We start from the raw sequence: 24,840 nt of genomic DNA, 5'->3' as shown, positions 1-24,840 counted from the left end.
CTCTGGTTTCCCCTCCTTTTGTTGCTTTCACTCTTTTCTCCCCCTTACAGGTATATAGTTGTGTTGCCTCTTCTATTTTGACCATTGTACTAACAGCAAAGTGAAACTTCATCTCCTAAATGCTTGAATGTATACAGCAACAGAATACAACACTGCAGGGAGTCTGGGAGAGATGAAATAACTTTTTGCTGAAATGCTTCTCCCCTATTAGTAGTTTACATAAACTTACCCATTTCCACAACAAGCAAAAATCTATTTTGTTTTCTGTCCAGATCTCCTTTTAATAATGTTTATGTTTCTATCCTGGAAGAGTAAAGTATGTAAAACCCTAGTGTAGAAGACTTGGGCAGAGTGATGAAATGCTAGGGCAACAATTTAAAACTACTGTTAACTTGACTGGCAGAGTGGATTGTGCTGCTCTTGGTTTGTTTCTAACTTGAGAATATCATACTGTTTGCTTGCAACAGAAAAAGCAAATAGTTTGAGTTTTGGGAGGTAGAACCCGATAACATTTATGGAGCTCTTATTTTGGGAACTGGATGGTAATGGCCACGCTCCTTTATTTTTAGTTCCAAATTGAAGTATTGGTTTGTCTTTCTAGTGCAGGAAGGGGAGGTATAGTACTGTGTGCAGCTAGGAGCTGCATTGTCTCCTCTCTCCTGCACAAGTGTTTCCAAAATGATGACCCTTTTCACATGAGATGAAGGGGAATCTGTTAATTCAGCTATTTAGTAGAGCATACACCATGATCACATGTAGGCTGGACATAGGCAGAAGCTAAAATAAAGCTTCAGCACATCTGTTTTATCTAGCACAGGGTGGATACAGAAATGCATTTCATTACAGTTCTGGATATAAAGTTTATCTTTTTAAACCAACAGTTTTAAGTTTGGGGTAGACAGATTGTCTTTCTGTGCTGTCTATTCTTTTATTAAGGCCTTGCTTTCATGAGTTACCAGTTATATCACTCTGAACTCCCCTGTGTTGATACCGTATGAGTGACATTGGTTTAGCATAAATCCTTTCTCCAGTAACAAGCTAAACAAAACAACCCACCCTTCAGCTTTTAGTACTATAAGTGGCCACAGTGGGGAGGTGTTTTTTGTAGAACGCCATCACTTTTAAATTCACACCTTTAGGTTATACTGAACCTTTCCCATGTAGATAAGGCCTTAAATAGAGACCCTGTTCTAGAAGTACCAGTGATTAGCCAATATTTGCTCTGTTAGCATTTGACTGTTGTAGTACATTGAATGTATAGAGGTAAAAATGGTGCTTGAGGGTGATAAAGTTCTACACAAATAATGCTTGCAGTTCCTGTCTGAAGACAAAGTGCAAGGTATAACAAGTGACTAAGTTTAGTTTCATTTTTTTTTAAATTGACGGTGTTCTTCAAAGAGTGGTTATTTGTGCCAGATGATGCACAAACATGTAAAGTCCACAGCTTGAAGGATAAAAGCACTGTTGGTAACTTGGACCTTCAGTGACAAGACTCAGTGGGGAGTAGATGGGGTAGAGTGAGGGTGAGGAGGCCCCTGCAAGGGTAGACAGGAAAGTCCTGCAATCCTTTGGGCTGAAAATGGCAGGTAGGTTGTTGAATCTCTTAAAAGTGAAAGAAGAATCCAAAGGCTTCACCTTGCCCACTATTAAATCCATTCCTGAAGAAACCATATGAAATGTTTTATGGGGAAGCTTTATCAATTGGCTTATCTAGTGTAACAATGTGTGTTCTTGTCCATATTACATTAAAAATGCAATTTAGGGGAGTGCAGTAGGGAACTTAATGTGCATCAGCAGGGTCTACCTCAGTGGTGGGCAACCTACAGGCTGCATGCACTCCATCAGGGTAATCTGATTGCGGGCCAGGCCTGTGAGACATTTTGCTGATGTTGACTGTCCACAGGCATGGATCCCTCCAGCTCCCAGTGGCTGTGGTTCGTCACTGGTATTCTGTTGTTTACCAGTGCAATTAAAACTGCAATTAGTTTTTTTGCGTTAATCATGAGTTAACTGCGATTAATCGACAGCCCTAAATTTAATACAACATTCTATTGTGTAATGCTACAAGGATTTGTTTTAAAAGACAAAAATATAATTTGAATGCATATACTCTAGACAACTTGAAGGTTTGAATTGAAAAACAACCCTCAAATCTTTCATAGGGTTCAAAACTATTTAAGCTATTATAAAACATATGCACCAGAGAAATTAGGCCTCAGGTTATCCTAACTCATTTTTATTTGACCATTCAGTATTCAGGTCTCACGTTATAAGGGATATGTTTTGATATGAAGGTTTGAATAGCTAGCAAACAGTGATGCTATGACACCTAGTTTGCCAGAGGCTAAGTAAAAATGCCTCTTGTCCAAAGGCCACCCTTTTGTTTAAAGGTTTGTAAGGCGATTATGAGTGCTAAGGTTTAAAGGTTTGTAAGGCAATTATGCCAGAGTGCTAAGGCTATGAATACTCCAGAAGTAACATCTCATTTTGCACAAGCTCAAATTTGTTATAAATTGAAGGCCCAATCCTACAAACCTTTATTCACATGAGAATTCCTACTCAAGTATTCTCATTGAAACAGTTAGGACTTCGCATGTGGGTAAGGATTACAAAACAAAGAATAAGTGATGCAAATGTCAAAAAACAAAAGCAAAGGGTTTTTCTTAGGTATTTTTGCTCTACTTGTGAAACATTTGATGTCAAAATATGTAATGTTTAAAAATTATAAAGGAGCTTTTATAATGGGTGATAAATTATGTACACTACATATAACCTAATAGGAGCCATTGACATTTACTAACATCTGACTTAATTCTGTAGTCTTTAGGGACACAAAACTCCTATTGACTTCACTGGGAATTTTGCTTGCAGAATCAGATCCATAATGGGTCCAATTCTGTGAGATGGTTTTAAAATTTTTATTAAAGCTAAAGTTAAAAAAATTATATAATAGGTTGAGAAAAGTGTTCGTACATCTGGGTATAGTTCTTAGATTACCCACAAATACAAAGTTTGTTTTTAAAGTCATATGATACATAGAGCACATAATCAGCAATAACCCAAATTTAGGTGAATAGATTTCACAATACAGTTTAGATACTAGAATCCGAATACTTGGGTACATCACTCATGAAAAGTTATACAGAGATTTGGTTGTGGAAAGCAAAATATATCAGAGTGGAGATTGTCCCTCAATAATTGAGAATTAGGTAGGTTGTCCATTTAGAAAATACAATCCACGAGGAAAGTATTTCAGTTACTTGCCTGACTGCGCTTCTCATCGGCACTCCAGCTCATCCCTCCTGGTATTGCTGACATCCGATGATGTGTTCTATGTAGATGTCCCTCGACCACTTGATGGTGTCCAACACCCTGAGTTGCCATGTCAGCAGAGCACAGTGTTGACCAATTCTGCCTTCTCTCATTACTAGTGTCCTGTGCGCCCAAGGCTCCGATGATCAGTGCGTGTCTGAACCTGGTAACCCTTAGCTCTCAAGGTTTCGTTCAGAGGGGCATATTTCTCTACCTTTCAAGCTCGGGCATCGTGGAAGGCCAGGAGTCCTGTTCTCGAAGGGCACTGAGACATCCACCATGATGATTGTCTGGTCCTTGTTGGTGATGATAATGTCCGGTTGCAGTAGTGTTTACGCTGAATGTAAAATACCTGCTTTCGTATATTAATTACTTTGCTGTTGAAACCAAAACCAACCATTTTACATTGCATTACGTTGTTGTTGTTTGCAGTAATGACAGCCATCAAATACAAAAAGTAGAACCAACTACAACTCCTCCACAACCCATGGAACTTCACCTCCAGGCTAAACCATGCCACCAGGTCCCACCACATGGACACTGCACAACACCCCACAATTTATCAATAATACCCCAACAAGCTGAATTGGCTGCTCCACGACGGAACCTGATACTATATTAACATGGAGAACTAGAAAATTCTCTCACCTTGATTATCATACACATTTTAAGGGGAGTGATCACTTACATAAGCTATTACCAGCAGGAGAGTGGGGTGGGGGGAGAGAAAACCTTTTGTAGTGATAAACACCCCTATTTTCATGGTTTTTGTGTATAAAAACATCTTCTGTATTTTCCACAGTGTGCATCCGATGAAGTGAGCTGTAGCTGATGAAAGCTTATGCTCAAATAAATTGGTTAGTCTCTAAGGTGCCACAAGTACTCCTTTTCTTTTTGCGAATACAGACTAACACGGCTGTTACTCTGAAATTTATCACAACTGCATCTAAAATGATAGTACCACAGATTAACAACTATATTTTTTGCTCAAACATGAGAATTCAAGAATAGCAGAAGGAAGACAGGCAGTCCTCAAGAAAGAAGTATGAAATAAAAGTGTACCAACCTGAAGATTCTGCATTATTCAGATATGTTCCTTTCATGATCTTCAATGCGGCTTCCTCCTGAGAAGGAACACTTCTCATGAAGATGTTTCAGTCGGGCAACCAGGTCTTGCATTTCTTTGTTGCACTGTTTGCATTTTGAACGCATGCCTGTCTTACCCACAGGTGGAGGAACTTCATTAAAATATTCCCAAACTGGGTCTCTTTTACGGCCTGCTGCCATTACAGGTTTTCCCTTCTAGTGAGAGAATGGTATGGTAGATCTCAAATCAATGAAGGCTACACTCAGAAAGACCTCAAAGACTTCTAGAATATGCTGCTCAAACAGTTTCACTTTTGTTTCTACGGCCTGTCCCTCCCTTCTCACATTTATCTCCAGACTTCTTCTCCTTGTCTATCTATTTTGCCCCCAACAATCTTCTATTCATTGAGCTTTTTGAAACTTTGCACTTTTAAAGAGAGGTAAGGGATTGACTCTGTGTACACAAATTTGCAGAGGGACAATAGGGTTGAGGTCTATTATTTCCCACCTCTATATTTATTTATTTTATTTTATTTTAGAACATTTTTGCTGTTAACAAGCATGTTCTCTCTGGAGATACAAATTCACAGTTTGAGAACTGCAAAAACTAAGCATTTCTGATGGTATCTTCTAGACTGAGCACTGAGTCCCACTGGGTAGATAGAAAGATTAACCTAAAGAATCTATACAGAAGCCCCTGGAACCTCATAAGATTGAGTCCCTAATCCATGAACTATTGGAACTCATTTACAAAACTTTTCTTAAACATTACATGAATATATTGTCTCATACTATAAAATTAGAATTTATAATCCCTATTCCATGATGAGATATCTTAATTAAAACTATCTTTAGATAGGGTTTTTCCTCAAAATCATTTTATAAAAAAATTCCAATTTAAATAAAAAATCTGATTTTTTTTCTTTAAAAAAACAACAACATTGATTTTTATTCAGCCTGGACAGTGCTCAGATATTCCCCCCCACTCCCCAAACACATGGCTAAACTCATTCATTTCATTCTCATCCATAACAATTTCATTTTATATTCAATAACAAGCACTTTGTCCAAACCATGGGAACAGCCATAGGTACTACGATGTCTCCCCACTATGCCAATCTCTTCATGGGCCACCCGAGGAAGAATTTCTGGAAAAATGCACCACAAAACCAATGATAAGCCCAAGATACAGCAATATTTTCATGTTCTGTATGGGTGACCTAAACTCCCTCATAGATTTCCACCACAACTTCACCCACTACCACCCAACCATCAAACGCTCTCTAGAATACTCCCGCACCAGCATCAGCTTCCTGGACACCACAATCTTCCAGTTTCAACCATGGAACCCTACAGACAACTATATACAAAAAACCCACAGATTACAACACCTACCCTCACAGAACGAGTAACCATCCCACACACACCAAAAAAATCTTTTATTTATAGTCAGGCCCTCAGATACCACAGAATGTGCTCAGAGAAGAAAGTCCAGGATACACACCTTAACAAATGTAAAACCGCTTTCACCAAATAAGGACACTCCACCAGAGAAGTAGATCGCATTATGGGACAGGCCACCTAAATACCCCTAAGAGAACCTTCTTCAAAACAAAGAACAAATGAACCAAAAGCCCCCCCCACATCCTCCAATGCACACCTCTAGCTGTCACCTACCATTCCAAGTAGGAATCCATACAGAATCCATAAATAATTATAACCCATATTTGATGGGGACTGTATCCTGAAATAAATCCTTCCCAGCCCCCTTTTCTGGCCTTCAAACAATGCCCAACACCATCAGACACAAGCGCCTCACAGATCAGAACCCACCAACTCAGAGCAGCACCAGACCCTGCCAGAACAACAGACACAAAACCTATAGACATATATCGACTACTACAGTGATCAATACCTCCCTCTCCCTAACGCATCTTTTAAGATCCACGTGGTGTCCCTCATCCAGTGCATTAAATACCCCAGTAACAACTATGTTGCTTCTTCCTGACACTGGATCTTGTAATGACTTTGCCTTTTTGAATGAAAAGACCTTCATTATAAAATTTCAGTTCCCCAGGTACGTACTTACTGGTAGTCATGAAGTCACCCCTTCACCTTCTCTTTGATAAATAAAATGAGCTCCTTGAGTCTATCACTATAAGGCATGTTTTACAATCCTTTAATCATTCTCATGGCTCCTCTCAGCACCCTCTCCAATTTATCAACATCCTTATTGAATGGTGGACACCAGAACTGGATACAATATTCCTGCAGATGTCACATCAGTGCCAAATACAGAGATAATATTGTGACCAGGTGCCTGGGATGGGCAACACTGAGAATGCCACACTCAGAGCAGACTGCAAGAAATAGGGCAGACAATCCCCCCCAAACTGGTGGTTTATTCTATAATTAGATTTACCAAATCAGTAACAAAAGAGCTTCTGCAGCACCACACTGGTTAACTGGAAGCCAAACACAGTCCTCTTTAGGTATTCCAGCCCTTGGCTCTCATCCAGACAACCCAATCTAGTATAGTGAGAGGTTATTGAAAACCTATGTCACCATATGTGAGATTCTTTCTAATCCCAAAGGATCAGACGCACACCCCCAGGTCAATATGAATCTCAGATCTTACCCAAATATCACAGTCAGCCAATCCTTAGTAACCTACCTAAAAATGTATTAATAAAAGAAGAGAGTTATAAATGGTTAATAGAACATATACATACAAATGATTACATCTATTGCTCTCATTGATGGTACTGCCTACCCACAGGGAAAAAAAGGAATCCAACCCCAACAATTCCCCCAAAACGCCACCACCACACATTGCAATTTTGGATTATGGTTCCTTGGCTTTAAAATTATTTCCTGGTTGATTGACCTTCCAGCCATTCATTAGCGAGGGACAGAATTTTCTCTGTGCCAGAATTTTGCCAATACTTCATCAATACTACCCTCTTCCCATGAAGTTAGGGAAGAACATGCATCTTAACAGTTGTTAAAGTAGATTTAACAATGACGGGCAGCTCTTTCTGCCCCATCCAAGGAAGAGGGGGAGCTGTGGAGGAGCCCTGTTTACCCAAACCAGGCTGAGGAGGGGAACCTCCCCTCTCATTTTAGCACAGGAAGCTGCACTCCTCTGACATTCTCCAAATTCTCCTTACTTTAACCTCATCACTTTAGTTAAATGTTTGGGGCCACTGTGAGCATTTTCAGTGGATTCCCTTTGACACATGGTCCAGCACTTGATTGCAATACTGTATGGTGAATGGAATTAGGTACTGGGTAATGGACAATGTTAAAGCAGAGTTGCATGACTTTCAAAGATCAGGGGGAAAATCCATTTTCTCTGCAAAATTAGGATTAGCCTGCACAGCAGGAGTTCAGCAAAATACCTATGGACCAGCAGTAACAGGAACTAATTACTTTTCCTGGCAATGTTTCAAAAAGAGACTTTCATTCCATGGCATATTTGATGAAAGAATTTTAAAGCAAGAAGAAATTGACAGTAATTTAGATATTCACAGTGCTATTATTTCTTTTCACAACCAACTTCTCTTCATCTCTTTCTCTGTTTGATCCTTAAATCCTGAATTTAGATTAGTCTGTTGCTAGGAAAATTACTGTGATATGAAAATTCATCACAATTGTGACTTGAGGTAAGTAGTGTATGTTTGTGTTTGGGGGTTACTTGCTGTGTGCTGAGCTTGTGTTTGTCTGTCTGTTTGTTTGTTTGTCTGAAGGACCGTGTGCTGTGGCCGGCAGTTGGAAGCTGTGAGCTTCTAAACAAGGTTTGAATTCTAGAAGCTTCTGTTCATTGGCTGAGCCTTAGTCAGGGGGTGGGGCAATCAAGAAGGCCAGGGCTTTATAAAGCGGTGAGCAAGCGACCAGGGACCACTAACAGGGAGTTTTGAGAGGGAGTTTGGAAAGGGGGCGAGGTACACTTGCGATTCTCTAAAATCTTTAAACTAAACTATAATCAAAACTTCTTGATTTAAACAAAAACCCTATCATTAACCTAGGTAGTTGTAGGAGAAATGCAGGCAGAAGCCCAGCAGCGGAGTGGGGGCTAACCTGTTTATTGCACTCAGTGTGGCCTCTATGATTACCTGCCCTGTGGGTGGGTGGCGTATGTGTGCATTTGGTGCAAGGAGCTCCTGGCCCTCAGAGACTGTGTACGGGCTTTGGAGGCCAGGGTGGCAGAACTGGAGGAGCTAAGGGAGGCAGAGAGGTATGTCGATGAGGCTTTCTGGGACACTGTAGATTTGTCCCACCTCTGGTCAGGCAGCCCCTGCGCTGTTAAGGAGGATGAAAGGCCCAGAGAAGGAGAGCAGTCAATGGGAACAGAGGGAAACCTTCCCATAGTTGGGACCCTCCTTCCAGCTGATGTTGGGGTATCGTCTCGCACCGAGGTTACCTCCCTGGAGGAGGGAACTCCAGTCATTAGGAAAAGGCAGGTGTTAGTAATGGGAGACTAGATCATTAGAAACATATGGTGACTTGCCTGCCTGGTGCGAAGGTTGCGGATCTCTCAAGGCATCTAGATAAACTTAAGTATAGTGCTGGGGAGGAGCCAGTGGTCGTGGTACATGTAGGGAAGGGTAGGAGAGACGTCCTGGAGGCCAAATTTAGGCTGCTAGGAAAGAGACTGAAATCCAGGACCTCTATGTTCTGCTTCCAGTTCCATGCACAGGGCCAGGTAGGCAGGCAGAGTCTTCAGAGTCTCAATGTGTGGATGAGACAATGGTGTAGAGGAGGGGTTTTGATTTATTAGGAACTGGGGAAACTTTTCGGATGGGGGAACCTATACAGGAAGGATGGGCTCCACCTAACGCAAAGTGGATCCAGACTGCTGGCACTTCACATTAAAAAGGTTGCAGAGCAGCTGTTAAACTAAGAGATGGGGGAAAGCCGATTGCTGCAGAGGCGCACGTGGATCGGACAGAGACTTCTCTTAGAGGAGAGTCTATTGATAGAGATTCTCTAGATTTTAGTCAGGAGGAGGGGATGGAAGAGGATAAAATATGGGCCAGATCAGATAAGAAACATTCACATAATGAATCTGACACGTCAGAAAAGGGCAGACAAAATAAGCAGTGACAAGTTTTTAAAATGCTTGCACAGAAATGCTAGAGGTCTAAATAATAAGATGGGTGTACTAGAGTGCCTCGTGTTAAAGGAGGATATTGATATAATAGGCATCACAGAAAACTGGTGGAGTGAGGACAATCAATGGGACACAATCATTCCGGGGTACAAAATATATCAGAAGGACAGAACAGGTCATGCGGTGTGGGGGGGAGTGACAGAAAATATAGAATCAAATGAAATAAAAATCTTAAATGAATCCACATGTTCCATAGAATCTCTATGGATAGTAATTCCGTGCTCTAATAAGAATATAACAGTAGGGATCTATTGTCGACCACCTGACCAGGACAGTGATAGTGATAATGAAATGCTAAGGGAGATTAGAGAGGCTATCAAAATAAAAACTCAATAATAGTGGGGGATTTCAATTATCCCCATATTGACTGGGTACATGTCACCTCAGGACGAAATGCAGAGACAAAATTTCTTGATACTTTAAATGACTGCTTCTTGGAGCAGCTGGTACAGGAACCCACATGGAGCGCAGGATCTGGTCCAAGAGGTAACTATAACAGAACCGCTTGGAAATAGTGACCATAATATAATAACATTTAACATTCCTGTGGTGGGAAGAACACCTCAACAGCCCAACACTGTGGCATTTAATTTCAGAAAGGGGATGTCACGGTTCCTCCCCCACTCTGAACTCTAGGGTACAGATGTGGGGACCTGCATGAAAAACCTCCTAAGCTTATCTTTACCAGCTTAGGTCAAAACTTCCCCAAGGTACAAAATATTACACCCGTTATCCTTGGACTGGCCGCTACCACCACCAAACTAATACTGGTTACTGGGGAAGAGCTGTTTGGACGCGTCCTTCCCCCCAAAATACTTCCCAAAACCTTGCACCCCACTTCCTGGACAAGGTTTGGTAAAAAGCCTCACCAATTTGCCTAAGTGACTACAGACCCAGACCCTTGGATCTCAAGAACAATGAACAATCCTCCCAACACTTGCACCCCCCCTTTCCTGGGAAATGTTGGATAAAAAGCCTCACCAATTTGCATAGGTGACCACAGACCCAAACCCTTGGATCTGAGAACAATGAAAAAGCATTCAGTGTTTTACAAGAAGACTTTTAATAAAAAATAGAAGTAAATAGAAATAAAGAATTCCCCCCTGTAAAATCAGGATGGTAGATATCTTACAGGGTAATTAGATTCAAAACCATAGAGAACCCCTCTAGGCAAAACCTTAAGTTACAAAAAAGATACACAGACAGAAATAGTTATTCTATTCAGCACAATTCTTTTCTCAGCCATTTAAAGAAATCATAATCTAACACATGCCTAGCTAGATTACTTACTAAAAGTTCTAAGACTCCATTCCTGTTCTGTCCCCGGCCAAGACGACTACAGACAGACACAGACCCTTTGTTTCTCTCCCTCCTCCCAGCTTTTGAAAGTATCTTGTCTCCTCATTGGTCATTTTGGTCAGGTGCCAGCGAGGTTACCTTTAGCTTCTTAACCCTTTACAGGTGAGAGGAGCTTTCCCCTGGCCAGGAGGGATTTCAAAGGGGTTTACCCTTCCCTTTATATTTATGACAGGGGAACTATGCAAAAATGAGGAGGTTAGTTAAACAGAAATTAAAAGGTACAGTGACTAGAGTGAAATCCCTGCAAGCTGCAGGGACACTTTTCAAAGAAACCATAATAGAGGCTCAACTTAAATGTATACCCCAAATTAAAAAACACAGTAAAAGAACTAAAAAAGAGCCACCGTGGCTTAACAACCATGGAAAAGAAGCAGTGAGAGATAAAAAGGCATCTTTTAAAAAGTGGAAGTCAAATTCTAGTGAGGTAAATAGAAAGGAGCATAAACACTGCCAAGTTAAATGTAAAAATGTAATAAGAAAAGCCAAAAAGGAGTTTGAAGAACAGTTAGCCAAAAATTCAAAAGATAATAATAAAATGTTTTTTAAGTACATCAGAAGCAGAAAGCCTGCTAAACAACCAGTGGGGCCCCTGGACGATCGAGATACAAAAGGAGCACTTAAAGACAATAAAGTAATCGCAGAGAAACTAAATGAATTCTTTGCTTCAGTGTTCACGGCTGAGGACGTTAGGGAGATTCCCAAACCTGAGCCGTCTTTTGTAGGTGAAAGATCTGAGGAATTGTCACAATTTGAAGTGTCACTTGAGGAGGTTTTGGAATTAATTGAGAAACTTAACAGTAACAAGTCACCGGGACAAGATGACATTCACCCAAGAGTTCTGAAAGAACTCAAATGTGAAATTGCGGAACTATTAACTGTGATTTGTAATCTGTCCTTTAAATCAGCTACTGTACCCAATGACTGGAAGATAGCTAATGTAATGCCAATATTTAAGAAGGGCTCTAGAGGTGATCCTGGCAATTACAGACCGGTAAGTCTAACGTCAGTACTGGGCAAAATAGTTGAAACAATAGTAAAGAATAAAATTGTCAGACACATAGAAGAATGTAAATTGTTGGGCAAAAGTCAACATGGTTTCTGTAAAGGGAGATCATGTCTTACTAATCTATTAGAGTTCTTTGAGGGGGTCAACAAACATGTGGACAAGGGGGATCCAGTGGACATAGTGTACTTAGATTTACAGAAAGCCTTTGACAAGGTCCCTCACCAAAGGCTCTTATGTAAATTAAGTTGTCATGGGATAAGAGGGAAGAGCCTTTTATGGATTGAGCACTGGTTAAAAGATAGGGAACAAAGGGTAGGAATAAATAGTAAATTTTCAGAATGGAGAGGGGTGCCTAGTGGTGTTCCCCAAGGGTCAGTCCTAGGACCAATCCTATTCAATTTATTCATAAATGATCTGGAGAAAGGGGTAAACAGTGAGGTGGCAAAGTTTGCAGATGATACTAAACTGCTCAAGATAGTTAAGACCAAAGCAGACTGTGAAGAACTTCAAAAAGATCTCACAAAACTAAGTGACTGGGCAACAAAATGGCAAATGAAATTTAATGGGGATAAATGTAAAGTCATGCACATTGGAAAAAATAACCCCAACTATACATACAATATGATGGGGGCTAATTTAGCTACAACTAATCAGGAGAAAGATCTTGGAGTGATTGTGGATAGTTCTCTGAAGACGTCCAAGCAGTGTGCAGTGGCAGTCAAAAAAACAAACGGGATGTTAGGAATCATTAAAAAGGGATAGAGAATAAGACGGAGAATATCTCATTGCACTTATATAAATCCATGGTACACCCACATCTTGAATACTGCATACAGATGTGGCCCCTCATCTCAAAAAAGATATACTGGCTTTAGAAAAGGTTCAGAAAAGGGCAACTAAAATGATTAGGGGGTTTGGAATGGGTCCCATATGAGGAGAGATTAAAGAGGCTAGGACTTTTCAGCTTGGAAAAGAGGAGACTAAGGGGGGATATGATAGAGGTATATGAAATCATGAGTGGTGTGGAGAAAGTGAATAAGGAAAAGTTATTTACTTGTTCCCATAATATAAGAACTATGGGCCACCAAATTAAATTAATGGGTAGCAGGTTTAAAACAAATAAAAGATAGAATAAAACAAATAAAAGCCTTCACTCAGCGCGCAGTCCACCTGTGGATATCTTTGCCTGAGGTGATTGTGAAGGCTAGGACTATAACAGGGTTTAAGAGAGAACTGGATAAATTCATGGAGGTTAAGTCCATTAATGGCTATTAGCAAGGATGGGTAAGGAATGGTGTCCCTAGCCTCTGTTTGTCAGAGGGTGGAGATGGATGGCAGGAGAGAGATCACTAGATCATTATCTCTGGGGCACCTGGCATTGACCACTATTGGTAGACAGGATACTAGGCTGGATGGAACTTTGGTCTGACCCAGTATGGCCATTCGTATGCTCTTATCAGAAGTTTCAATTACAGCAGGTGACAACTGTTGAGGAACTAAACATTAAAATATAAATATCTTGGTAAGCTGTATAAATGGTAAGGCAAACTATGAGAAATTAAAAATGGAGTTTTAAGTAGTTTTAAACTTTTCCTAGATTCGCAGTCCATCACCTTGAACACATAAAAAGACACACTGGCATAAGATTAATAGAAATAGCTAAGTCTCACATGAAAAGATGGATTTTAGAAATAAGAATTTGAGAAATACTACAATGAGTTTCTTGTAGTCTTGTTTTGAAACTAGAGTAAATAACTTAAATCTCAGTGGGAGCTTTGCTTACCCAAAACACTGCAAGATTGTGCCACTAAAGATCTTCCTGAGACAAAGATTAAATTGATCATTTGAGCTGAAAATAATTCAGAATATTTTGGATAGGAAAATGGTTTGAAAATAATCATGTTGCTTTTTACAGCTGCCTACTATAGGATAATATGCAATTGGCAATCATAAATGAAAATCTCTCAAGGTTTAAGTGGTTAAAATATTTGTTTTTTCAATATTGTGGCATGGTGGTTTCTCCCACCCTCACTGACAGAAAATGTAGATGTAAGCATGGGGCTGAAATTGTATGAGAGAGAGAGAAGTGTAAAGAAATTGCTGCAATGGGACTTAATTTGATCCTGCAATCCCTACTCAGACAAAATTTACCATTAAAAATCAACTGATGGCAAAATGTGGCTCAGTGGGAAGCATTATTGGATCCCATATTGGGAATTAAAATTATTTGCATTTTAAACATTTCATTTTAGTATGGTAGTTTTGAAAGGTACAGAGCGCAACAGGTTACAGAGAACCACAAAGAACTTGTTTAAATGTGTGGGAGCATTAGTAGACCAGGTACCACCATTTTAATCATGGTATAATGTAGATCTGTTTCAAGCAGGGGTAGACAACACCTTAGGTGGTGTTGGTCCTGCTTTGAGCAGGGGGTTGGACTAGATGACCTCCTGAGGTCTCTTCCAACCCTAATCTTCTATGATTCTTTTATGAATACAGTGCTTAAAATACCTATAACTGCCTGAAGCCCCGTTTATGTATATAGAATTTGAAGATTTTATATAGATCAAGGTTAATATTGTAATAATAACTCTTAACCAGCCAAGGCCCAAAGCTGGGCCATAATGTATGACAAAGACCCAAAATAAGGGACACAAAAATGATTAAGGAAACTTAAAATGTTGTGTGATTCCTTCCTTCAGTGCAAAGAACCCCTTCTATAATCCCATTTTCATGATTTTGAATTGTTAAATCATTTTCTGCAATAAGAGTGTTTGTGGTGAATATAGGCTACATCACCAATTCCGGCAATTTTATCATGTCTAGTGATTTTGGAGGTTTTCTTAAAGTTCTTGCTGGAGCTAGGTCTCTCAGATGTCCTTTCCAAATAAAGTCAGTTTCTAGCCTGCAGAGAAAAGGTGGAAAAACCTCCAATATCAAAAGTCAAATGGAAAAGAATCCTATAGTTATTTCTTAAATCTAATGATTCTTTCAAAATCAAAGCCAATCTCATAATGTTGAAGTTGGTGAAACCACATGGGTAATTTTGGAGTTCAAACAAGAGGCACTGAAGAACTAGGGCTGGGGCCAGCTAGAGCTGTAGACCAGTAACCACCGTTGTGTCAATAGTCTGAGGCCCCGATCCTGCCAACACCTACCCAGCTGTGCACCAGGACTTCAGCGGGGCTGCTCACTGGCCCAAAGCTAAGCATGTGTCGGTTTGGAGAAGCACCATGGGGCTTTGTAGCGCTGTGCTCCAGGCGCGTCCCTCTCCCAGGGCCGGCCAGCGTCCGCCCGCACTCACTCACTCCGGCTCCGCCAGGAAGTGACTCCGCAGTTACACCGCGGGGAGGCAGAACCGAGTCACCCCCCGGCTGCTTCGCCACCCACCTCGCCCCCAAACCAGCCCCGCGGCTTGTCCTGCGCGCAGAGCGCGGGCTGCTCCGCCCGGGCAGACAGCGGGAGGCGGGGGCAGGGCCGGCCGGCCGAGCGGCCATACAACGCAGGGGCGCCCGCCCACCGTGCCTGGGCAAGTCCCCCGCCCGCCGCCGCCGCCGCTGCTGCTGTCTCGGCGCCCGCCCGCCCGCAGCTGAGCTCCCCGCCGCAGCCTTCCCCCGGATTTGCATCGCGCGCTAGCCCAGGGCAGGGCAGGGGAGGCGGCGGCGGCGGCGCGGCCCCAGCCGAGCCGGGAGATGAGCGAGAGTTGCGGGTGAGTGGCGGCCGCTGCTGGGGAGCCTGGGGGCTGGGTGAGGTGGGTGTTCGCGGGCCAGCGCCAGGTCAGCCGAGCGGGGGCGCTGCCCTCCCGCTCCCCTGGAGGGGCTGCCTGGGCTGGGGGCAGAGTGTGAGACTCTCCCACCTTGCTGGAGCTGGGGAGCCCTTGCCCCTGCTCCCCATGCACGCGGGGGCAAAGAGATTTCCTCGCCCCTGCTCCCCGCTCCCCCATGTGTTGTTACCGGGTATCCAGGACACTCTCCCTGCCTTTCCCAAGGAGTTTACAGGCTAAATGGTCAGGCGGCAAGACTGGGAGCCGCATAGGGATTTGGGAGTCTTATGTCTAAGCTGTAGTGCCAGGCCAGGGTTAGTAGAACTGGACTTCGCAGACCCTGGGTTTGTTAGCCTGGGGCTTGAGTGTCTACACTCATTTGTAACCCCAGGTTAGGACTTGTTGAATCCTTGGTCCCAACCCGCAGCGCCAACATCTGCACTGCATTATGGGGGCCTGAGTTCACCCATCCCTATCCCAGGCTTCCTAGTGCTCTCCCAAAATGGGGCTGCTCTAGTCCTTTGTTCATGGGGTGGTGTGGGAACACTTGACTGTCCCAAGGACAAAGAATGATGAGCTATGGGATACTTTTGGTGAGTCCAATAGGGCTGCATCTACAGTACAAAGCAATAAGGCTTGAAGTGTCCCGGCTTGCCTCCCCTCATTCCTCCATGAACTCCTGGGATCCTGGTAGGGTTGTCAACTTCAGTTGGATGAATTCCTGGAGGTTTCATCGCATGACTTTACCTTTAATTCTTAGAGACTCTGGGACAATCCTGGAGGGTTGGCAATCCTAGACTCTGGGTCAGCATTATTTGTGTGTGGACGAAAGAGGGGTTGGTTACGCTTGAGCCTGAGTTCAAACCTGGTGCTTACATTCCAGTGTAGACGTATAGGCTTTAGGGTTTGTCTACACTGCAATAAAACACCCAGGGCATGGCCCTGTCGATTGACTCAGGCTCGTGAGTCTTGGGCTACGGGGCTATAAAATTGCACTGTATACATCTGGACTTGAGCTGGAGCCCAGGCTCTCAACCCCATCAGGGTTCCAGTTTGAGCAACTACACTGCAATTTTATAGTCCTGCAGCCTGAGTCCATCAGTCGACACAGCCAGCCGCAAGTGTTTTATTGCACTGTAGGCGTACCCTTGGGGCCTTGTGAGATCCATATGAGTGACAGCATGTTTATTGCTACATAGTTAGCAACTTACTCTGAGTGCAGGAGGGAAAAGATGCTCTAGTGTCAGCAACCTATTATCCTCCCCGGTTTAAAGGAAACACATGTGATAATTCTGTTTGTTATTGCTCTCCCTGAGACTTTATTTGCTCCACCCCCTTCTCTATTGCCACCTTCTTGGCTAAAGAGGAAACTGCTGCTGCCATTTGTAAAGTATTGTGTATTGAACTGGACTGAAAACAATGATGTACAAAATGTTTTTTCTTCTGCAAAGTATTCTGGGAAAGTAGATTCTCCCTTGTTGAATGAAGTGAGAAGTGGGAAGGGACTGCAAGGTGTGTGTAAGGGGTGGTGATTTTGATTTTTACATGCACAGGCATTTCCTTCTTGTCAGTCTTGAAATGAGTAAAGAGCTGCACAATCAGATCAAGTTTCAGAGTGAGGGGCAGGGGGTGCAGAGGAGAAGAACAACATATGCCCACTATCAGAATAAAGAAATACAAAGGATTGGACAAAGTGACATTCCTCGAAACTTACAAAGGTCCAAATGGGGGATGCAGTGTATGACAAAGACAAGAATTATTCATGCAGGAAATTTAGAATACTGGGTGATTCCTTCCTTCCATGTAAATAACTTTCTGTAACTTCAGTTAATGATTTCATATTTCTTATGTAAATATTTTTCAACATTAAAAAGTAGGGGACTCTATACATTGGTGTAGAACAGTGGTTCTCAATCTTTGCAGACTACTGTACCCCTTTCAGGAGTCTGATTTGACTTGTGTACCCCCAAGTTTCACCTCACTTAAAAAGCTACTTGCTTACAAAATCAGACATAAAATTACAAGTGTCATAGCACATTATTACTGAAAAATGGATTACTTTCTAATTTTACCATATAATTATAAAATAAAACAATTGGAATATAAATACTGTACTTACATTTCAGTGTAGTATATAGAGCAGTATAAACAAGTCATATGAAATTTTAGTTTGTACTGACTTGGCTGGTGTTTTTTATGTATAGCCTGTTGTAAAACTAAGCAATATCTAGATGAGTTGATGTACTCCCTGGAAGATCTCTGCGTACCTGGTGGAGAACCACTGGTGGAGAACATGGGTAACATTAGGGCTAAAACAACTGATGTGCTTCAAAACTTGGGAGCAGTTAAGAGGTATGGGGGACACAGAGTGAGATATCTTCATGTTATATGTGATATACCCTTACCAGGGTCCTGGAGCGCCATTAAGTGTTGTGCAGCTAGGGACATATCCAGCCTCCTTCCTTTTCCAGGAAGCAGTACCACTTTCTGTGTAATCACAAGTGCCTTCTGAGGCACGGAAAACTGCATTGAGTAACAGGAAAGCAATTTACTGCACATGCATCTGCCTCCAAAAGATTTTTTTTCTTCTCCAAATGTTTTTATCCACAAGCCTCAACCTCTGCCCTCAGTGGAATGCAAATCCAGCCTCAAGCCAGGTTTTTCCACTTGTCTTTCTTCTTTGCTTTTTACAAAAGCCCGAGGATGGGCTGATATGTTTGGGCCCAACACAACTTCTACTGACTTTATGAACAAAAAGGCTACAGCATTTTTTTTGATGTTCAGCTATACCTAGTTCTTGCCAGTTTATATTTTGCCATGGTAAATGTGTTGTAAGAGAGTCTTATAACTGTGGATGTGAAGTAGCTAACTGTGTTTTGACACATTCTGTAGCATCTATGCAGAGTGAAATTTCATGTTTCGACATGGGAGCTTTATGTTTTCCTTAAAAAAACCCCTCTGGGGGCCAACTATTGCAACCACCACTCAAAACATTTGCATTGACTAAAGCAGCCATACTACAATTTAAGGAATGTGGAATTATCCTTCTATACAAATACTGTATTGGGACAAACATCTCACTTCAGATAATGGAGTCAGTTTTGATCCTGAATGTCTTTGGCTCTCATTGACTTCTAAGGGAGCCCTGTGCACATATATTAGGGGAGAATTTGCCTCATGATATTCTGGGTTTTTTAAAAACTATTCAGTTAGAATTTAAGCTCTGTTATAAAGACAGTAAACAAAAAGTTAACTTTTCTGGGAATGTGCGGTCAGGAGACCTAATTACTAGTCCAAATACTGCTCCTTTCTGCATGCCCTGGGTATATAACCTGTGTATCTCAATTTCTCCATTTGCAAAGGGGGCAAATAATGCAAATAACTTTTGTAGAGTGCTTTGAAATCATTTGGTGGAAGACACTATAAGTATAAATTATTACTATTTTTAGTGTGGGAGAGTTAATATAAACCGCTGTTTCACAGGATGAATATTTTATTTAGATTTATAAAAGACTTTATAGATATCCATCCTATGCTTTGGGTACCCATTACTTAAATTAAAAAATACATAGCACAATATACAAGACTGCATCTCACCTTGACACACATGCACATCCACATTAGTAAACCCAAAACCATTCAGCCCACCTCATGTCAAACACCTGGGAGGGAGAGGGGCGGAGAGAAAACAATGTGTTTCACAGCATAACCAAAAAGCTGACATCCAGGCTCTGACCAAATGAGGGAGGAGCAAGTTCCACAGTTGAAGAACCCACTCAGAAAGCTGCTCTACGTTTGTAGTGTGGGAGCCCCAGCTGAAGAGTCTCTGCTGTGGAACTTTGGCTCATGGAGAGAGATATTCTCACAAGAACCAAATCTACACTACACACTTATATCGGTATAACTATGTCACTTGGGGTGTGAAAAATCCGCACCCTTGATTGACATAATTATACTGAGCTAGCCCCTGGTGTAGACAGCGCTATGTCTGTGGTGTAGACATAGCCACCACCTCTCGCAGAGGCAGATTAACTGTTCTGACAGGAGAAGCTCTCCCATGGGCGTAGTTGTGTCTTCACTAAAGAAGTGCAGCGGCGAAGCTGCACCAGCGTATGTGAAGACAAACTCCAAGTCCCAACTCATTTAGTTGCAAAGTTAATAACACTTTGCGCCTGATTTTCAGTTACTCCAGCGCTTGTGTAGTCACTTGCACCATTTGTAAAGTGAGTGTGCAATGCTATCAAGTCAGAATGACAGCATTTGACACCTACTTTGCACTGTTGTAAATGGCTACAGTCACTTGTCTTGCATCTTGATTTAGGCTGCTAGAATTCCACTTGAAAACCTATTGGAAGCCACTGTAGATCCCAGAGAACGCTTCTGTCATGAAACTCCACTTAATAAAAAGAAAAGGAGTACTTGTGGCACCTTAGAGACTAACCAATTTATTTGAGCATGAGCTTTCGTGAGCTACAGCTCACTTCATCGGATGCATCAAATAAATTGGTTAGTCTCTAAGGTGCTCAAATAAATTGGTTAGTCTCTAAGGTGCCACAAGTACTCCTTTTCTTTTTGCGAATACAGACTAACACGGCTGTTACTCTGAAACCTCCACTTAATAAGTCAGTTGCCATATTAGTAGTTTCAGTTTCTGAATGGTCTCGCTCTAGCTTTTAAACCAGAACTAGTTCTTCTAGACTATATATATAAATATATAGAAACATATAAAATAAACTTAGGGCCACAACTGACAGCAAAGATGAGAAGGGAAGGGTATTTCAAATAGATTTTTAAGTACAGCAGGTCATCTAATCCTGGGGTAGTCAACAGGCGGGCTGTGGGCTAATCCAGATTGGCAAATGCTCTTGAATGGACCCCAAAATCTTTTATTTACTTATTATTGTTTTTTTAAAATTATTTTCTCTGGAGTCTGGATCTTGACTATATCTTGGCCAAGAAATTTGGACCTTAACAAAAAATAATTTAGAACCCCGATCTAATTCAACTTCAGAGTTTGACCAGATAGAGTGTCCATAGAGCCCACATAATAACTGTGTACTTTTAAATAATACAGAGGTTGAGTATTTTAAAATCAGTGATGGAAGGTTAATATGTCCTCTCTGTATTACCTATTTATAAACTAACATTTTTATTGGGGAGATGTTTCACATGCACCTTATTTTTCAAAAATACACAGTAACCCACCAATAGGGCACAGATTCATCCTTCCTAACTAAAGATAATCTTTAGTTCTCTTTGAATTCAATAATTTTCTCTGTAGTCCTGAATTCTCCAAGCACTGAGTGTCACAAACACATGCATTCCAGCCCACCCTCTACCCCAGGGCTATTCGAGGGGAAGTGAGAATTCACCCCCAGCCTTTTGTGACATCTTTACACCACCAAAGTTGTTATAGATAGTAATAGGGGTCAGAATCCAACCCTCCATTTAAAAAAAAAAAAAATTACTCTCAAATTCTTTGCAGTGGTAGATATTGGCCCCCAATCCTGCAAACACTTATGGACATGCTTAGCGGTTTCTTCTTAGTGTATGCACAACATGCCTCAGATGGCATGTGACCAGGATTCATTATCGAATTTGGTCCGCTGGTTGGATCATTAGCTTCCCCGGCTTGGGCTGGGTACTGAGGGGGAGTGTGACGTGAATGCTGATCCATGTCCCCCATGTTTAGTTTTACAGATATAAGTAGTATCTGTGACTTCACTAGAGCTACTCCTGTGTATGAAGTGTTTGTGGGATCAGACCCATATTTATTAAAGCACACATTATCAGGTAGTTCCCTAGTGGTCCCACATCAGTTTTATTTACATTAAGATGTTCTCATTTGGAATAGCCTCATTTCATTCACCTCTAATTTTCACAAGAGTTGTAAATGGACAGCAGTCTTACACTCATACTCCAGCATATGGCAGTGTAGTACAAAATATAGTTTAGTCAAGTCACTAAAATAGAAAAGACTCTTTTGGTTCTTTTTTGCTAGTGCAAAAAACAAACAAACTGCTTTTCAACTTCGCAGGGGTAGATAAATGTACCAAAAAAAAAAGCAGTCCAGGAAACACCTCTTGAAAGCTATCTCAGGGATGCTGCTATTTTTCTGATAACTTTTCTTACTTGCTGCTTGTTAAGATAGGAGGAAGGTTAGTCTGCTTTGAAATCAGTACAGGTAGCCCTGGAGTTCAGCTACTAAATTTAACTACATATATAACAAAAAAAAATTCAGGTAAATATTTTGTTTTCAATTTTATTTTATTGCCAGGTTGTATCCAGGAATTTCAAGTGGAGAGAGAGAGAAAACTCTGTGGGCTTGTCTACATGTAGAACGCTGCAGACTCAGGCAGACATTAGTTATACTTACTTCACGTTTTCATACTTTTGTTTACTGCCACAAGGGCTAGAAGCATACTTTTTTGTTAATAAATGCTTAGATTCTGACACCATAACATGATTCTGGTAGCTGGGCTAAGCTGCCTCCATCCTAATACAGCGCAAAGTCATATCTGAGCTTGCTCCCTCCCACTGTGAAAGGACCAGCCGAGCTTGCATATTAGATTTTGAACATCTGCATCATCAATAGTGCTGGTACCTCATTTGAGCAGAGCTTGAACATACCACCACGTTCTTCAGTTTGAGTCCTGCTTCACCAGCTACTGTGCCTTAAACACAGCACTTTCAAAAGGTGCATAGGGGGTTTGATGCTTATCTCTCTCTTGTTTTAATGGGAATTGAGCTTCTAAAAATCCCTTAGACAGTTTTGAAAACCTTGGCCTAAAACTCCCTGCTGGTTCCTAGGAGCTATTTTGGTACTGCTAGCAACTCCCAAATCAATGTAGTTTTCAGGTTCTGAATGTGTGTGTGTACAAAAAAGCATTATAGAATAAATTTAAGTTAAATTGGTCCTGCTCTTACACACATTTGTTAGCTTAAAAACATAGTCTGCATTACTGCTCCATGTAGACAAGACTTTGGGTACAAGTAACCATTTCTGGTGTTTATTGGATAAACAGCATTTTTTTTTTGTATTGGGGTATTTAATCAAATGTTTATTGATTAAAAGTAAAAAATTGGAAGCTGTCAGGACCGCAGCTACTGTGGGGAGGGAGGCAGAGCAGATCAAGGCCAGGGCCTGGTTGGAGCAGACATGAGAATGTGGTCTGAGTTCAGTCTCCACAGGGTGATGGCCAGAGTAGCTGTCCATCCCAGTGTTGTGCCATAGGATCAAGTCATAGTCGAGGTTGATGAGCTGTACCAGGTCAGAGTCAAGTGAATCAGCTTAAGCAGGAATGGAGGCACGGCAAGAAGTCAGGAGTGGAGCTGGGGACCAGGAACTGAGGGGGAAGGCAAGACATCAGGAGCACAGCCAGGGATCAGGAACCAGGACTAGGAGTAGGCCAGATACCAGGAGCAGGGCAAAGCCTCAGGAGTGCAGAGCAAGGTTTGTTTTCAGCAGTAAGCCAGGTACCTGTATAATTGCACAGACAGGTTGCAGGTGTTTGGCCCAGGCACACTATTTAAGACCTCGGGAAATCAGGAAACACAGTAGGCTTTACCAGTAAGAACCTCCATGGGCAGGACATCCCATGTTGTTTGAACTTGTAGGGCTCATAGGCTGCTGTTTTCAATTTCAACGGAGGTGGCAGCGTGGACACAGCAACTGCCTAGGAACTTGCAGTTCCAGGTTCCAGACCAGCAGATCCTCACAAAGCTCTGACATAATTGTGATCCAGAATCAGATTTTTATTAAATAATAATTCTTCAGCCCTTTATTTTTAGCAAAGATAACCTTCAAAATATGAACCCATTCAATAATCTGTGCTGGAGTTTGCAGAGAACCTGAAACAATAGCATTGAGTTAAGCTTGAACTGTCTCCCGTTTCTCTCAAAGGAATTCTGAAACAGCAATAATATAAATATCAAATATGATTAAGTATTTCACTGTTGACTATTTTAATAGAAACATCTAGCTAACCTTTGTATTATAGTAGCAGATACTGGAGATGAAAGTGGGTGGAGAGAGAGAACTCACGGCTAGAGTGCCGCCTCATAGCTGAATGTGGTGTAGCAGGCTCTCGCCTCTCTAGTGTCCCTGACAAAGCTTCCTGTGACGTTCTCTCTTCCCATAACTCAGCCCTCCAGACAGTCCACAATTTAGACCCACTTCTATTGGGGAACAAAATTCAATAAAAGAAAAGATTATGTCATTACAAAAGGTCCTCAACCCAGTCCTCTCAGCCATTCTTATCTCCTTCCTCAGCCTCATGCCGGTAAGGGAACCCACACCCTCTCACTCCACTGGGCTCTAGTCCAGGGAATCTGTGACCAGCAGCCAAGGTCTGCTCCATTCAACTGCTTGCTGCTGCCTTCCTGGACTCTTTCCTACCCTAGCCTTCCTCAGGACTTCTCTCCTACAGCTTTTCTAGGTTCACTCTACTTTCAAGGCCAGGACACCCAGGGCCCTCCCCTGGAATCCCCAACAAAATCCCAAACCAACAAATATAAAATTAAACCCATTTCCATGCTGCTTGGGCTTGACCCTTTGTCCCTGTCTTGTTTCCCTTGCTTTATTCCCCATACAAATGCCTCCTAGGGCTCACCATCTGGAATTCTGCTTCTTTCAGCATGCATACACCATCAAAGCCTATGCCACCTAGTAGCCTCCCTGTCTTGCTCCTGGCCTCCTACCAGCCTTCTCTGCTCAGGTGAGGATCTCAGCATTTGCTCTTCCCCTGGGGAGACTAGGAGAATAAAGCCTGCTTTAATCCTACAGAGTGAATGCAGAATTTCTTCTTCTCCTCCCTATAGTTCTTTCTGTTCTAGACTTCCTGCATTTATAGTCACAACCCAGCTGGACTTAATCTCTAATTAAGCCTGTCCCACTCTCCAGGTGCAACCTTGTACCCTAATTAGCATCTCAGGCCTATATTAACACTTCCTCAGACTATATGAGGTACATACCCCATCAGAGGGTGTAGTAGAGTAGTCAGTAACTATCAAAGATTGTTAGGGTGAAGAACAAGGAATTCTCCACAAAACCTTCAAATTTAACATGATCTTTGTCCTTGCCCAAGAAGGGGAGGGAAGGATATGACATTCTCTCTTCAGTTCTAAAAGCCTTAGTTACCT

At 41.9% G+C, this 24,840-nt stretch overlaps 1 protein-coding gene across 2 annotated transcripts in view; it reads left to right on the top strand.

Annotated features, from left to right (window-relative positions):
* The first annotated feature begins 15,368 nt into the window (after nt 1-15,368).
* Nucleotides 15,369-24,840, top strand: part of PLAGL1 (PLAG1 like zinc finger 1) — an 86,671-nt gene continuing 77,199 nt past the window's right edge. For both annotated transcript variants that reach the window (XR_012158073.1, XM_073337518.1), the window contains exon 1: nt 15,369-15,645. The gene's annotated coding sequence lies outside the window, so the exon portion shown is untranslated. The remainder of the gene's footprint in view (nt 15,646-24,840) is intronic.

Source organism: Lepidochelys kempii, chromosome 3 (genome assembly GCF_965140265.1).
Source record: "Lepidochelys kempii isolate rLepKem1 chromosome 3, rLepKem1.hap2, whole genome shotgun sequence".
Taxonomy (NCBI): Eukaryota; Metazoa; Chordata; order Testudines; family Cheloniidae; genus Lepidochelys; species Lepidochelys kempii.
This window is presented reverse-complemented; position numbering and strand designations above follow the sequence as displayed.